This window comes from Charadrius vociferus, unplaced genomic scaffold (genome assembly GCF_000708025.1).
Source record: "Charadrius vociferus isolate BGI_N301 unplaced genomic scaffold, ASM70802v2 scaffold43, whole genome shotgun sequence".
NCBI lineage: Eukaryota > Metazoa > Chordata > Aves > Charadriiformes > Charadriidae > Charadrius > Charadrius vociferus.
The window spans coordinates 6,618,969-6,637,248 of NW_009648043.1; the positions used below are offsets into that span (position 1 = coordinate 6,618,969).

An 18,280-nucleotide genomic window follows, 5' to 3' on the forward strand; every position below is an offset into this window, starting at 1 on the left:
AGCACTGACATATCTAACCACTTGATTTAGAAATATAAACTGAAAGTTAACAGTCTCTCTAAAATTAAAGGCTCTTTCTGCCTTCAGTGTATACTTAAGATTTTTTGGCTAACTATAAAAAAGACTCATCTGCATCAGAAGTGAAACATCAAATAATGGCATTGAGGTAAATGGAGACACAATCTAAGTGGCTCCATGACGTATTTAGTAGTGTTTAGAAACCAGAGCCAGTGGTCAACTAAAATGCTAGGTTTCTCATAGTGTAGTTTTCTAAAGTTTGTAGATTTTTCTTTGATGAATTATTCATGAATTTATAGAATCAGTGACTGTACTGTGATATGAATTCCAATGATTTGTGTGCTTCAGCTAGTCTTTTCATATCATAAAAAAATTTCGTCTTTCATCATATTTACCTCTGAACATCATCGCTTTTATCTTTACCATTATTTTAGAAGGCTATTTTATTACCCTTTCAGCAAGGCAAAAAAACCTCAAACCCAAACAACAGCACAGAAAGGGGAGTAATATTGCTTTATCTTTGGGAACCTAATCCATGCAACCCCTGTTAACTTCAGTGACAGCTGCAGCTGTTTACACCTGGGCTGATTTGGGCAGGGCTAACAGCACTGGCTGACATTAAACTTCCCTGACATTTCTGATTATCAAGATTTTGTGTTCAATTTCTTCGACTTTGCCAGCTCAGACATCAGTATTTTTCTGCGCTCAGAATCTGCTCAGACTTCAGCTTTCAGCTCTGGGCTTAGCTGTGCACCTTTGCAACTTTAATCAGCCCGGCTTTCCAGTGCCTTGATTTGGGGTTAGGATTTTTGTCATGGATTTCAGGTATTGGGTTCCCACTGTCCATGTAACTGTGTTGTTTTACAGCATGCATGGATCAAGATAGGCAGAGTGTAGTCTAAAATTGGTGTCAGTGCAATTTAACCCTCTTTTTTAAAAGGGTAAAATCAAACAGTGTAAATCACTTCTTCTAAAGGTTTCTTCAGCTGCACTGGTGATTTGCATTAGCACAGGTGGAGTCAGCAGCTGCAGTCTCCAGGACAAAGGCGATCAGAGAATAAAAAGTGTCACAAAGAGGTGATGATTAGATCTGGAGTATGGTGGTTAGAAAAATAAGCCAGAAAAAGCAAAATGGTTTTGCTAATGAAACAGCAATTTGTTGAGTCTGAAGTGTTTCACTGAAGATATCTCAGATTTGACAAATTTTTGCTTATTCCAAACAAAGATAGTCGTCTGATTTACACCTAAATTTCTGTTAGAAGCTCCCTGGGCCAAGGAATCTTGTGTTTCTACAGTATAGAGCCTTGGGAAGACCTATGAAGAAAAGCTAGTGCCTCCAGAGAACATGCGGAGACTCTCAGGACCCTGTCAAATACTAGAGTTTCAGGCAAATGTTTTCTGATAAATTGTCATTCCTAGCAGTGATGGGTCTGGGGAATGTAATTCATTCTAGACATGCCCCATCAGGTGATTCTGAGAAAGACATCTTACACTTCAGAAAAAAAAAAAAAAAGAAAGAAGTTTGATTCACTTTGGATATGAAGAAATTCACAAAAGTGGGAATTCATCAGACAACCTGGATATGATTTTTCCCATTTCAGTTGAGTTCCTGAAAGAAAGAAAACATCTATTCAAGATTTGAGAGAATTGTTTTAATCACCTTGGAGTGGCCAGAATATCCACTACTCTTTATTGAAATGTTAGTTTGTTGACCTTCAGTCTTCTGTCTTTGAAGACTTTATAAAATGCGCAATTATCATCCCCAAAGACATTCTATATTGTATGTTATTGCATAAATGAACAGCTTGCTTTTATCTAAAGATCAGTGGGCATGGGAATTTCAAAGATGACACAAAAACAAGATGTGCATTTCAAAACAAACCACAAAAAATAGACTACACCTCCCACTCAAAGTGGCAACAGACATGATAAAATGGGTAAAACCAGATATTCTTGCATGGAGAACACAGATGTTCAAGGCTCAGAAAATAGAACAGACAGACATTGAAGCTAATCTGCAAACAGACAAATGAAAAAATACATGATTCTTCCTCTGAGAGATATCTGTCATTATTGCTTGGAAATATTTTTAGGGAAGTTTTGGACATATTAAGTGCTTTTGTTGATAAAATACTGAAAAGTTTAGACAAAATCACTCATTTACCTGTGCTTTATGAATGGACTTGTACAATGAAATTTCTCCCAAATCTGTCGTATTTTTCTTAGCCTCAGTCAGTCCTGTGATTGATCGAACTGCTGTCCTCAGCAGTACACACTTGAAAACATAAATCTCATTTGTACATACCAAAAAAAAAGAAGGATTTCTTTATCCGCTTGCGTAGAAATAGTGTACTAAGCAATTAAAGCGATATACTTCATAAAAGCATGCCTTATTTGCCATGTTTTATCGTGTAGCACCTATGTGACTTGCTCCAGAAGCACTGATGTTACCCATACAGCTATATGGAAAAGTGATATTTCATAAGCTTTGCAGAAATAAGAGTTGTGTTTCTGAGTTATAGAGAAGGAGTTGCTGAACCTATTTAGAAATAAAACAGAAGAAAAATCCCAATTCCATCTTCTAGTCCATTAAAATTGACACACATGAAAAAAAATAATTGTTGTTGTCAAAACCCGCTTTCTCAGGAATGTTTTCCTTCATTTCTTTTGGCTGAAATGGGTCCCCTGAGGTGATGCATATTACGCAAATATTCATGTAAGGTGATATCTGTGGAGTCAGTAATTACAGTTTTAAGAAGCAGCGGTCAATTCAGAAGACTGGACCGAGTGGAACCAAGAGTTGAACCTGTGTGCGGGAGGACGAGAAGACACTAACCTCCAAGCAACAGCACTAGAGCTCTGTATTCGGTTGCCAGGCCTGCCGCAGGTTCTGCTAACACCAGCAAGCAACTCGGTCTCTAGGTCCCAGATTTTCCTCCATAGAATGGAGATATCACACCATTCTCCCTACTGTCTACCTCTTGTGCTTAGTGTGGTTCCAAGCTTTTCAAAGAAGAGGCTGTGAAATCATATGGTTCTTAACCCCACGATTAGTGCAGTATGTAATGGGAAGAGTTCATCCAGGATTGGAAACAACTTGAATAGAGAACCTGTGGATGAACTATGCCTTTACTAAATTAACATTGATAATTTACTATACACATCAACTATTGATTGTAAATACACTACTGGTTTGCAGGCTAGGGCCAGGGGGGCTGTTGTTTCCTTTTTAGTCAGCTTTACGGAAAAGGACGGGAGGAATATATTATTATATTATATGCTAATAGGATTTAATCCTAGCCCCACTGAAGCAGAACTCCCACTGACTTCCGTGCTGCTAAGATTTTACCCAGTGTGAAAATTTCTTCTCTGAATCTTTCTATTTTGATTCAAGTTTCCAAAATAGCTTTGAAAAACAAATGCAAATACCTTCATATGCAAGAATTAACATCTGCATAGAAATTGATTCATACCACTCTCCATATAACAAAAATGTAGCATGAGTATGTACTTATTTTTCAAGCCTGATCAGCTAGAATAAAATGCAAATTTCTTGTTAGCCGAAGGAAAATAATGTGCTATCATTACTGTCAGTACAGAAATCCCACTACAAACAAGCAATAAATAATGTCAGGAAATGTCAGTTTCAGAGGGGATGTCACCATGGAAAATAAGCTTATGAAGTGCTGAAATACAAGTGGTATTGCTTCTAATTTTGAACTTTGATAGTAAGAATCAAGCCAGTTTAGAGGTATATGTCACAGGAGACAGAGTGAGTGTACCTTAAGATAGGAAATTCAAATAAATCATTCTTTCAACATAAAATATTGAAGATGCAAATTGATGTCTGAGGATTTAAGGATTTAAGAATTTTAAGGATTGAAGATTTAAAAACAAATACAGCACACACACTCACTGATAATTTACAAGTTCATTTCAATTCTCCTGATGTTAGAGTCATTGTTCTATTTCTTCCAGAGCGTGGCAACCTGGTTCATCTGAAATAAAACCTACCAAAGATTTTACTTGTATTCTAAAAAAATACAAACCCATTTTGGAAAATCAGACTTAGTTTCATTTACTTCTTTGTCTATTGGTAACAAAAATACTGTTAGTGGGGTTCCTTTCAGGCCCAAAACAATGCCTGGTCATGTCAGTGGGAATATTTCTGGTGTGTTGCAGATTAGACCCTTACAGGGCATTGCAAATGGCACTGCTTCCTGTCAGACTTTTCATTTTGAAAGTCCCAAACATAATGCTTACACTGCTGCACACTGCAGGGAAACTTCAGAACAGGTAGATTTATGGGAAGTCATGGTGACAGCTAAATAAATTTAGTGAGTTCAGCATGTGGCAAGATTCTTCTATCAAAGAAAGCATCTATAAAGGAAGAAAATAAAGGTTTTCTGCAAAAAGATACTACTTATCGTTTAAGAATCACATAACAAAAAATGAATATGTAATACAGAACTTCTGCCTACAGAAGAGAAACTTGATGTTACTAAGGGAATGATACCAACAAGCTACATTCATATAGCTTGTACATGTTTTCAGCCATTGTTAAACATTAGCAGTATTAATAGGAATTTCATTTTTAAAAATGCTTTATTACAGCAGGTGCATAATTTTGTTTCATGTGTTTTGCTTCCTATTTTGGCTTCAGATGGTGAATTTCCTATATTTTCATTTGCAGTAAATCACGAAGACTCATTTAATTTTCTCAAGGACACCTATCAGTGTGACTAGGTTTTTTATTATCATTACTGGAAAAATATCTATTCTTAGCTAGACGTTTTTATGTGAACACTGTTTCTTTCCAACGTTTCCAGTTCACTAGTTTAACTTTGAATATATAGAATATGTGAGGAATACACTTGGTCACATTTGAAGACTGACTTTTTTTGAAAATATAAATTTTTAGTTTCTAGGAAGGACTAAGTACCTGAGAAGTTTAAAATGGTAAAACTAAGGTTCTTCTGAATTGTAACCTAACAGACAAAACTAGATAATTACTGTGAAGGACAATGGCTATTAAAAGTCACTTCTATGAGAAACAATGACTGTGTTGAAAATGCGCTGGTTTAAGTTTTCATTTCTAAAAGAAGATGCCTTTACACAAATATGAGGGTTTTACAGATTTGTGACAGTAGTCTCAAGTGAGGAAAAAGAAATAATCGCAAGGTATTTTTATAGTTAATTCAATTGATCGACTAGTGAAATATTAAGTAATCCATGGGTTTTGTTGTTGGATGTATGCCTGTAACAACAGTGCAAATACTCTTTTCCAAAATGGCTTATTGAAAGCAAACAAAATATTCTGACTGTAACGTTACAGGTTAAATACCTTTTCCATAGGATAAATAATCTCTTGAATTACATGTTCCAGGACCTTCATCTTCCAATAATCCCAGGAGAATTTCAAGACCAATGTTTTAACAAAGGATTAAAAATTCCCAAAGGCTAGGAGAAATTATTTATGCATACACCTTTTCGAATCAAACCGAGGTTGGCAACTTTGAAAATATTCTACTCAAGAAAATACAGCAAATGTCCAGTTTTCATAATTCATATTTTTTATAATTTAGAGGCAAAGAGGCACATAATGTTCTATGTTACTATGTTAACACACCATCAAAGTTGAAAGCAGTTTAAGTTAAACTTAACTGTTCTTAAGTAACTAGGTAATAAGTTCACGATACCACATATAGTAGAGTAGGCTAGTGACTCTGAAACATAAGACTTAGAAATAAGTACAAACACTACAGTCTTTGTATCGAGTATTAACAAGTTTATATGGAAGTTACATTTCCAGTCTGGACCCCCATGTTTCCAATACAGACTTAATGCAGTTTCCTTATCATTAGCCTTATTGCTAACTTCACCCATTCTCTATTTTCTGCTCTGGTTACTCCCAAGTTCAGCTAGCCCTGTATTTTTCTTTATAGACCCTCTGAATATGATTCGGTTGTCTAAACCTAGGCATGTCGTTCTGTGTAAAATGGCCTAAAGGATCTGATCTGGCCATCTGCTCTTCCAAAAAAAGGACTGGGCCTCCTGTAAGTCATAAACGCTTGTCTGCTAGCCCTGTGTGGAAGTCTTGGAAACCCTAGGGTGTCCCTCGGTACACACCTGCCTTCAGAAAACTGAAATGAGCTCCCTCTGTCCTCTCTCGTGTCATGCCTTGAGCTGGTTTTGAGTACTATAATCCATCAGGTTTGAATCTGGTTTAAAATCAATATCTAACTTCATATGTATACATAAACTTGTGAACTGGTGTTTAAATTCCCACTGTAGTCAATCAGTGAGGTCAGCGATGCCTGCTAAGTGATGCTACTCAGCTAAAGCAGGCATAGTTCAGATGTCTAGTGCCATTTGAAAGAGCTCTGTAGAGTTTCTGTATGTAAATGAAAGCTATAACATAATCCCAAAAGAGACATGCACCCTGTAGGAGAAGCAGATGGCTACCATGCATCCTGGAGGAGGAGCAGATGGCTACCAGGCCAGATTTCATAGCCTATATAAAATGGCACTACAGGTTCAAACAACTAAATCCTACGGCAACTGAATGCCCAGTTCTGTGGATACCAGTCAATAGTTACCTACCTTCTCTGGAGCAGAGTTTCATTTCCAATACCTATCGTCACAGGCAAGATCTCTCCACAAAAGTAAGCATCACATTGCCTAAAAAGTGAGTGCCTGACTGGTGCAGGATCTTTGGAAAGAGATAGGCACCTTTGCCTAATCAAAGATCATCCACATCTCTTGAGTTATTTACTTCATTTCACTGACTCAATGGAAAGGTCAGTCAAGCCTGCAGAACAATTCAGTGTAACTGGATGCTGAGTAAGGCCGTATCTGGAGAGAACCAGTAGGAAAGAATACCTATATAGGTGTTCACCTTGGACCTAGGGTATCAATAATGATGCTGAGCTAACTTTACAGAGCTTAATATTTTAAAAAGGACCGCTGCTGAGAGTGCTCTGCATGTTTTGCGTAATACTGAAGTTGTTATGAACACCTATCCAGGAAAGTGGAAGAATTGCCCTGGGAGCAACTTCAGCTGAAGAGTAGAAACTATTCTTGCTCGTCTTCTTAATGTTCCTCTCCACCCTGATCTTGCAACTCTGGAATAGCTTGCTTCTCAGTACCTTCTCTTAGAATAGCCCATGTATCCCTAAATGTTGTGCAAATGGACACTGATGCTGCTGCTTATATTTATGAATGAAGGTAATGCCATTTGATGCAACTAGCTTTTTTTCTGAGTCCATCTGCTATTTCTAAATCCTTCTGGAGACTTAAGTGAGGTTTGCATTTTAGCAGAGTGAAGTCAGGAGATAAATGCCTGTTTCCTAGACTGAGATGTTTCTAACTATGCAAAGTCCTGGGTGCAAGCACTGAAGAAACTGAAAGCCATCTAAAAGCGTTTAATGAGTTGAGATGCTCAGAGTAGAAGAGGGCTTTCTTCTGTCTTGCATCTAGAAATATCTTTTCATGTTCCTTGAAGCAGATGTTTTGGACCCATTGATTATGACAGAAATGCAGAAAAATGGGGTGATTTTTTGTATCTTCTTTGATACAAAACAGGAAGGGCATAAGGGTACACATTCCAGTTTATCTTGGTGCAGAGTTAGGATCTGGGAAGTTCTGTAGCAGGCTCTGATGACAAAGTAAACATTCCAGAGTGCTATAGTACAAAAGGAGTAGTTCCAAGCTTTCATACAGAGTTCAAGGAATAAATAAAAAGGTGACTTAAAGGACTCCTGAATCCTTACTGTATATACCAAGTTTGATAGACTCTTTCAACAAAGATATTCTAAAGCAACAAATGTCTGTGCTGAATTGTTTATTATGTGCTGAATTGTTGATCTGTGCTCACTTGTTTGTTGTTCCTCAGGCATTTCACTGTCTGTCTGTCTGTCTGTCTGTCTGCCTATCTATCTATCTATCTATCTATCTATCTATCTATCTATCTCTTTTGCAAGTTTATCAAGATAAACGTGTATCAGGAGAGAACTGCCTAGTTCTGTACCTGTATCAAGATGGCCATCTGGATAAAAGAGCTCTGAATTCCCTTCAACATTGATATCTAAAAGGCTCTCAAATTCTCCTAGCTTTTCAGAAGGATGAGGATGAAGGAATGAAATTAAACTTGATCATCATCCATGAATCATGGGCTTGCTCAACATATTACTCAATCGGAAGCACACTTTCTTGATGGCTAAAAAAAATATAAATCTTTAAAATCAATCAATCTGGTTTAAGCAAATCTGAAGAATTCTAAAATCCTTGATTCAATGTATAATTACTATTGTTCAATGTACAGGACAAAAACAGGCTTTCCCTTTCACCGATAAGATTTTCAACAGATACTGATTACATTGTAAATTATCTTTTTCCCTAGATTTACTGCTAAAACCAGGTATTTGACTTGACAGATCAATCACATTCAGCTTCTCTCAAAAGAGGGGAAATCTAGCACCAAGTGGTAAATTTATATGCATAGGTACATTTGCAGTCAAATGAAGACTTATTCTTTAAGTATATTCAGTAATCAGTATTATCCCTGAGCCAAATATTATGTCTGCATTCAGTCTTTAATGAGGCATAACTACAGAGGAGTTGAAAGAAGGGGGTACCAAGCAGGTTTTCTTATTTAATGAACGTGAAGAGTGCCTTCTGTAATGCCTACAGGGCAGGCATTGCAGGGTAGGATTTGAATGACCATTTTCCTCAAAGTTCTTCATAGCCCTAAAAGTGAATTTTTGTGGTTTGCCTGTGTTGGCAATATCAGTGCCACTCAGCAAGGCTTTCCACCTTCTGTTGCAGTAACAGAAAAAGAATTATGGCAAGGCTTCTGAATTCATCCATTTACTATGTCTGCAGAGCTAAAGGACAGGTAAATGTGAGAAACACACCGGGAAAGGCATGGTTTGTCAGGAGAGGTTACTTCTATCTATGCTGCAGTTCAGGTGTCAGCAGAGCAGTACTGAATACTGTGGTATACGACAAAAGCAGAGAAGTTACAGCAGTGTAAACCCTGATCATGAGCAATATGAAAATATAGGAATGCCACAGCTTATGTCTTAGAGCAGGTCAGCCTAGTGGTTCCTTGCAGGCTGTGAAAGTAAAGTAGATGCTACATGTTAATCTGGAGTAGAAAGGGCTGCAGTTATTTTACTCGGTTCTGTACGTGGTGCAAGGTAAATAGAAAATCTGGTTTATTTCACCTGCTGAATACAGAAAAATACGAGTTGAAAACCTGGTGTATAGAGGGGATTTACATTATCCAACAATTATATCAACACTATTTGCATTTTTCTCATTAAGCGTATCCCACACTGAGCTTCTGGACAGCTAAATAACACTGTCCAGGGATTTTAATCTTTTAGGGACCAGTTTATGAAAGGACTTAACAGTTGTAATTTCATCATCCTGCTGTTTTCTTAGTATTTGATTTTGTTATTTTTATTATGCTACAACAGCTCAATGTTTATCAATTACTGGACATATTTGCAGATAAACTGAATCTTTAATTAATTTAAATCTACTCAAATATTTAACTTCCTGTAGGAATTTACGCAAAATAAATTTACCAACTCAGTGATGAAAATAACATGTAACAAAAAAATATTGACTTTTCGTGCTCAAACATACCAATTAAAATATTATTAGAAGTATTGAAACAAACACTCAAATTTATAAAACTGTTAAAAATTTGTTTGGGTAAATGTAGTATTCCAGCTGTATAAGCAGTGCATGGCCAAAAAAGTGGGGTTTATTCTCCCCTGTGTTTTGCAAGGCCAAAAACTACTGCCTTGCTTTATATTACATATATGTTCCACTTAGATGCGAATATAAAACTTCAGTGGAACTTACCAGATTCCATAAGGTTTGTCAATTTTAATGGCAGCACAAAACTCTTCCTGATCAGAAGTTGTTTTCATTAGCTTCAAAGCGTAATTCAAGAACTAATTTAGTCAAATTTTTATTCAAATTGAATGATAAAGGGATTTATTAACAGACATGTTTCCTAATTTGCTATTTTTTTGTTTCTACTGATGCAAATATTTGTTTGCACATTTTATTCCACCACAATCATATATAATGACACATTTAAACTCTACAAGAAACATTTCCTTACAGATAGCTTTTTATATCTTATATTGTGTTTATTCTAATTAGTAGGATTAAGACTGGCATTAGATGTTTTATTCTTAAAGTATATGCATGCTTTTAATATTTCAGAATATGAAAACAAAAATAAGTATACAATGCTGTTTTGCATAATTCAATGCATTGCGTGTGCCTCTCTGTGTGTGCGTGCATAAGAGAGCATTATGAATGAGACTTTTAACTTTAATTAAGAGTGGGCCCTTGATCTTGGCTGCCTTCTTGGAATTGTCTGCCATCAGGGAAGAAGGTTGCAGCACGTGAATGATTAGGCATAAGCTAGGGTGTAAGGGAAAGTAGAAACACTCCTACTAGGAATAGACTACTTGTGGAAAAACACATCGTCAGGTATATTCTTTTTATTTGGAATACTTTGCAGCATTCAGAAGGTTTGTATTCCATAGTTGTTAAGTAGATTTTTTCATAAGGAAAACAACATACAGAACAAAATTAAGAACTTCGGCTTTTCAACTGGAAGGCACAGGCACATTTGTGGTTGAGCTGCAGTAGCTGGTGGTGGGAACTGGATTCTCATGGAAATAAATGATGACTCACTAAAGTTGAGTTCATAAAGAAGTTTAAGATTGATCTACTCAGTAGGCAAACTAACAGTTCAATGAGGCAAGATGAGCTTAGTCCAGAAAGGCTTCAGATGTCATGTAAACACAGGCAAATGGATTATAGTTGGCTCTAGAAAACAATGAAAAATAGCTCATACGCACTGTAACTACAGCTTATTTTTAAAGATAAAAAATAACCAGCACAAGCTCTATTATTTTGTAACAAATCGGAACAGAACAGTTGCAGAAATACATGAAAGAAGGAGGCTATTGTACAGAACAGCTTTCCTTTCAGATCTTTTCATTGATAATGTCAGAAGGTTCCACTTAGCTTTGTTTAACCAGATGTCAATGAACAAAAAAACCCTTTTCCTGATCTGTTCTCCAGTGTAAAGCAATGAAATATTAATTAACGCTACATTTAAATAGCTATTCAATTTAGAATAGTTCATTTTTTAAAGGCAGAAAAAGAGAAAGAGTAGTTGACATCTATGAGCAGGTGTTCCTCATGCCAAAATCATGGCTCACTTTCATTTATTTAAAAAGCTGGAAAACACACGTTTGTTTGGGAAAGCCATTTACCCAGAGAAATCTTTAATTACATGCGCCATAAAACAGGCGCAAAATGCTATCTCCTCAGACCTGTAACTTTAAGCCACTGCAAAACATGAACTGCCCAATTTCACCAGAGAATAACAGTCACTACTTCACTCTGTTGTTTCATGACAGCTGTATATGAACAGCTACTCTCCTCTATGAAGTGCAGTGGAGGGATGCCACATGACTAGAGGCAAAGTACTGCATTGTGTCAATGTCATTTCTGTTAAAGATCTTCTTGTAGCCTGACATCCAGAATGGAGTTGCACATTAATGTACAATGGATAATATTTCTGACAATATACACTGGATGGCCTTGAGGTGATTACCACTACTTCTTCAGAAAACAGTTGTTACTGAATTGTTTCCTTTCAATAGAGTCTGCCTGAGGAAGAATAGCAAGCGAGACTGGATCGTTAGTGCTAGATATATCATAACTTCATATTGCCCTACTTTGGTTCTTGAAAACAATTCTTTGTGAAGGACAGGAAACAGCTTGCCGGTAGGTGCAATAATGGAAAGAGAAGAGCTGATCTAGATGAGCATCTGTAAGATTATCTCATGCTTACGTGCTAAAACTTCATCTAGTTAACAATAACAAACACAGGTTAAAGGCATATGGTATCATCAGGACTGATGCTCAGTGGTTTAAGCAGGGCTGTATACAACACCCTTTCAATTTATTCAGACAGAATATTGCTGCTGATTTAGCAAAAGTTTTGACTATGGTGCGCTATCTGAAAGGTACGAAACATCTGGCATTATTGGTGTCCCACAGTAATGCTACTATCTGGTATCAATCACGGATCCTGCATTACAAGCAGCTTATGGGTAGTCTCTCAAACCAGAGTTGAATCTCAGAACTGACAGTGGAACTGTGTAGGTATGGGGATTTGGGACTATTTAAACCCTATGAAGATGTAAGACAATAGGGTGATGAGCTGACATGATAATTTGCCATGGAACTCAATGATAAGTCTAACGCAGATTTGTAGGTGATGAGGGGATGTAAGGATCAGCTTTCATCTCTCGCCTATGAACCAAATCTAAAGCATGCCCTTTCTTCAGCTTTCTGAAGTGTGCAACTGTCAGTCCTTAAATGTCTCAGTATACCATCAGTAAAGTCAGCCAAGATGGCCATCCTGTCCTACAGAAGCAGTCGTATGTGTACATACATACATGTTGCTATTTTTAAAATTGTTGTACTAGTAGAGATGAATTTTCCTGTGACATTTATTCCTCAAAGACAGATTTTCATAACAATTTACTTCAGAGGCAAGAAACACAGCTCATGCAGAACATAAATACCTGCTAGGTTCTCGCCTGTGTTTAGGAGCTCCAGCTGTGGAGATTTCTGAAGGGTCTCTGCAGGAGGCAGAGTTCTGAATACCAGCCCATCATAACGAACACTTAAACAAATAAACAATAACTTCCCAAGCATGAAATCTACCTCAAAACCTTAAATTCCTTAAGCAGACAAACGAGGAAGAAAGCAATTGCATTGGACTATCTATTTAACTTAGGAAAACCTTGAAAATCTTAGAAGAGTCACTGAGCACTGAAATGAAGAGCTCAAATGAAAGCTGCATAGAATTCCTCGGAAAGGCAGGAAGTAAAGAATGTGAGAGGATAGGGGAAAAAACTGCCTCATGCCAAACTCTGATCAGGACCTCCCATGTTGCCTAAAAGAAAGTTAAGAAAATGTCAGAGCAAGCTGAACTCACTGGTACAAGCACAGCATGTGGCACGACTTCATATTTTTTGGATGGTCTTGGAGTGCCAAAATGTGTATTAACTGTTGTACATGTCAATGACCCAAGCGTCTTCTGGTGATTCTGGTATGCGTGCTCTTTAAATTATCTATTATTTATATCATTATTTACTTTAAGCATATAAAATTTGCCTTGACAAACAGAATTTTGGATGAAGATTTAATATAAATATATACTAAAGATATGTACAAATACACAAATAATTAGCCCTAATTTTCTTGATACGTATTTCCACATTGCAAGGCTGCATCGTTTAAGCTGACCAAAGCCTCTTTCCCATTAATGTCTCTCCATTTGGTCAGATATTGACCGTAATCCTCATCCTAGTAAGCTCTGAGGACATTTGACATTAATTTCAACAGGAACAAGCAATTTTTGTGTGTATTTGTATAAATTCAAATAGAATATTGCCACCTTTAATGTAACAACCTTTTTCTTTTAGTCCTATATACAGATGACTAAGCACCCCAACACATACTTCTATCCATGCAGCCCCCAATCAGATTTGTTAATCAAAATTTTCTATTCATAAAATAGCATTCTTCTTCCTCATTGCTTTCCTTTAATAGTGGGTATAACCTTGCTGTGATCATTCTACTTAGACATGAGAGATATAATGCTATATCATCTCATTAAAAGATCCTTTAACAGGGATATCTGCCCTGTTAAAAGGAACAGAAGCCACTGTACATTTGCCTTTGAAGTTACTACCGACTCCATTCTGCATTTTCTACTCAAGAAAATTCCCACTGGGAAAAACCTGGCAGTCCTTACTAAAACTATACTCCAGGGTGTATCAGATTAAGATAAAGACTTCAGTAAAAACTATCTGGTTTGCTCAGTCTTGTATACAATACGCAAGGTCCCTCCCAATGTGTTGGATTAACAAGGATGACACTCCTCCTCAGTGCAAATGATATTCCTTTATTATCTTGAATTTGACAGGTTTGTGCAATATAAATGTTTTTCATATGTCTTACTTGAAATTTCTGTAAAGCCCTGATAAACCTACAGCAGATATTTTTAAGGGCACAGTGCAGATATTCAATGCCACTGACAGCATGCTTCCATAGTTCTTCGTATCTCATGAAATCTCAATACATTTTCACAGGGTCAGCTGTATGAATATTCTTATTCTGGTTTCACTTAATTCTTGCCTTAATTACTTGAAATTAAACAAAACTTATAGTTGAGGATATAATCAGCTGAATAGCTCACAGTTTATTGCTGTGGACAAAAAGCCAGTGTGAGTCTCCAATTACTTGCAATTTTGTCTCTGGAAAAAGTGCTCTGAGAATACTGCATGCAGTTCTACTACCCATAATTCAAGAATAATGCTGAAAATGAAGGTGAATTCTTGGAATAACCGCAAGAGTGGCTGGTGTTTGGAAAACATGCTTCATAGTGAAAAACTCCAGGAGCACATTGCCCATTTAACTTCTCAAAGAGACTCTCTTAACTGGTGCCTGATTTGATCATGGTGAACACTGCAATGTCTATCCAGAGGACACATATTGATGATAAACCTTTCCATCGAGCTCAGTGGAGATAAGATGAGTTCCAAATGTTCAAAGTCGATGGCAGAGAAGTTGTATGGGTTTTGGGTTACTTTTGTTCAGACGCAGACATCTAAAATATGACTTTCTTTACAGGGTAGGGACAGCTATGAACATCTCTATCACACTACTTTTTTCATCTTAGGTAAATGAACTGTACTCTAAAGGGCCTATCACTCTGCACTGGGAAACTTGCTCAGACGTAGACAGACATCTAAATTAAAGTTTGGTAAGAACAACTCCTTCATTCATATAAGAAATGTGGCACATCTTTCAACAGGTATTAAAAGACATCAATGGACTCTTCACTGATGGCTCTTCAAATAGAATAGGAAGCACTTCTTATGCTGCATTCCCAAATTTAAATCAGAACTAATTCAGAATACTCCTATACCTTGTGTCAGATATGAGGTCTGATGCAGTGATCACAATGCTCTTATCTGATGTTAAATGAATGCAGTTGATTTAAACCAAAAAGTAATTTCCAGAAACATTTCTTCATCAACTTAATTTTGCTACTTTAAAATTGTGCCATGAAACAAGTGTCACAATGTGCATAATCAAACCTAGATTTTTTATTTCTGCTTCAACTATTCAAATTCAGTTTGGAGCTCTAGCTGCAATAAAACTGATTAATAATGAATTCCCTTACAAAGTCTGCATGAATGGACCTTTCGCAAAAAAAGAAAGGAGACCTGTATAAATAACTTTATGTCACCAAACCTCTAATACTACGGTCTTGGTATTCTTACAGAATTGTTGTAATTGCATTTCACAGATGCACTAACCTTTTAGTCTTTCCTGATAGCAATGTTTGTATGCTCATGGGTTTGATACTACTATTTATTCATCCATCCATAACACAAATTTTCACTTCTGTCTTAGAAATCAAATTGTAAGAGATAAAATAGGTGTCAGATATAATTAAAACTGAGAAATTAATTGCCTTCTTTTCATATTACCCTTAATTCAAAAAAGAATTTCTCGGCGTTCTTCTGTTTAGCAACCTTTATTATTTGCCTACAGAATTTTCTACTCTGTGCTGAAATAATTCACTATATGTAAGACTTCAATAAAAGCTGTGCTCATGCCAAAGGAGTTCTAACACAGAACATAAAAATGCTCTTTTCTGTCTAAAAATTAAAATGTGAATAATGTTTTCAGTCTCGTAACCACACTAAATTATAAATGCAACAGAATGCAGCACATATTTAACATCAAAGTTTTTAATTCATTCATTAGTTACAAATATTTTTGGCTCTGGTTTGAACCTTCAGCATTCTCAAATCTCCTTTCTTCCTCAGTTTTTTAATTGAGCTTGAAGTTTAGAAGATGTATTATAGAATTTTAAACATACTGTAGGTGCAACTTTTTGTCTTAAATCTACCATTTTAAACTTTACATGATAAATTGAAGGTTCCACTTTTTTTCTTTGTAGTTATGTGGGAGTATTTGACTTAAACTCATAAGCATGAAGCAGGTCCAGAGGTGCTTTAGATACTCACCCTCTCAACTTCAAAGTAGTAATATAAACTTCTGCTTACAACCATGTGGGACGTGTTTAGCTCTGGGCACATTTCCCTATCTAACCTATATATGGCCAATGAGAAAGACCTACTTCTTTCCATAACCTATTTTCTCCTTATAGAAAGAGTTTAAATTCCTGTGAGTAATGAGAATCACATAAAATAATTTCAAAGCCAATTTTAAAATGGAAGAAGTTTGATTGAAAGAAATTATTAAAATTACTTTGCTTACCTCTTCCTCTCGTTTCTGTATTGGGAATCTGTCATTCTGACTTGTAAGCGTTAAGTAATTTTCTGCCTTTTTCCTAAGTTTTGAAGACAGGCAGGAGGCTTTCAGTGTTTTCACCATTTTTCAGTATTGTTGGCTCCTTTTACATTTGTATGTGATGAGCTTTGATTTTGACCGTGAAGACAGAGAAATCAAATAATTCAGGAGGGCCTGAGGGGCAGAGGCAGACAGACCACAGCTTAATGTAAAACAGTTTCATGGCATCATGGCAGTGATATGGCTGCTCTGGAATCCAAATGTGGCCAGCAGTTAGTACGGGAACCACTGAGCTGGTCCAGCAAGGTAACGCTCTATAAATAAGAATGAAATTTGTCTCTGCAGCTTAACTTTTATAAACTTCCATATATGCTTAGTAGTAATACTCACCAAAACTTTGAACCCTTTCCCTTTTAAAGAACCAAGACAGAAAAGGGAAAAAAAATTACTTTGGCTCTCAACGTCGTCATAATTAGACACTAATTAAGTTGCATACCGAGTGATGTCATGGAAGACTTCTAGGTAAAAATAAATGTCACTACATTGACTTATGCTTGTTCAAACTGAATTCAGGATACTACTGCAAACAGTTATTTGTTTTTTGGGTTTTTTGCAAACCAAATCTTTGGGATTCGCAAATGCTTGAGTTCACAAAGAGTAGCCAGGTTGTTGTTTCTCGTCTTTTCCAGTCTATCTATTCTGAAATCTATTTTATGATTATCTTAAATAATTCTTCCAAATTCTCTCCACACCATGCAAAGTTATCATTTTAGTAAGACTATCCCATCACCACATTGCTTGAAGAACTGTACTTTTAATGTTAATTTCCAGTTTGACATGTGATTGAAGAAATCAGGAAATAAATATAAAATAGGTTTATAGTTTAAGCTTCCTGTCCTGTTTTCTCTTGAACTTATCTAACTTTGAACTTTTTTTTATAAGCCACTAAAATGTATATTCACAGCTGTCACTAACATTTCACATATCCTATGAGAAAAAGATTTTTTCCATTTCTGATATTTTACTGAAATGTATTGATTTCATATTCTAACTTTTATTTCACCAAAATTATGCATTCAGTTTCTTTTAAAGTCAGATTATTAGTCCCTAAGCATCTTCTATATGCTTAGCCTTGCAAAGACTTTTGCATGTCCTTATCTTCATGCATGGGATATAATCAAGGTTGAGTGGAAGTTATGCCACTGAGTTCAGGATAAAGGGGAAATCTTTATGATTTTGATGCCCAATTTTCCAATTCCCTTGCTTGGTTTGAAGGCACTTCTGCAATCCCGGTGTAGTAATGCATTTTTAAGGCTAGAGGCTTTTTTTCCAAAATGTGTCTTTACCTCCATCTCAAGATGATAACAAACAAATTAAATGAAAAAAAACACAAGAATTGTGAATAGTCCTCTGTAGCCTTCTTCTCAAAAATATGGAAATAACGTCTTTAACTTCTGTCATTCTCTGAAATGACATTATTTAGAAAAGATTTTGAAGATTCTAGTGCTTTTTTCAGTATGTAGCCAAGGTCAGATGTTCTTTTGAAGTGGAATTGCCTTTGTTCTAGAGCTATTTGGGATAAAGAATTAGGATTGACTCATAAGAAAAGGTATCGTTTTCCCTTAGGAAAAAAAAAAAAAAGAAATTACAGTTTCCCTGACAAAAAAGACAAGCAACTAAAAAAGGATGGAAATGAGATATTATTTGTTCTGTTACACTTGTTCCAAAACACAATAAATGCAGTATAGCTACTGTAAACCACCAAGTGATACTGTATATCTGGTACTTAACAAGGGCAAATATATTACATTTTAAA

At 36.2% G+C, this 18,280-nt stretch overlaps 1 protein-coding gene across 1 annotated transcript in view; it reads right to left on the reverse strand.

The window, feature by feature from the left end:
- The window catches only part of KCND2 (potassium voltage-gated channel, Shal-related subfamily, member 2), a 279,454-nt gene that overhangs the window by 232,383 nt on the left and 28,791 nt on the right, over positions 1-18,280 (reverse strand). The gene's annotated exons all lie outside the window — the stretch shown is intronic.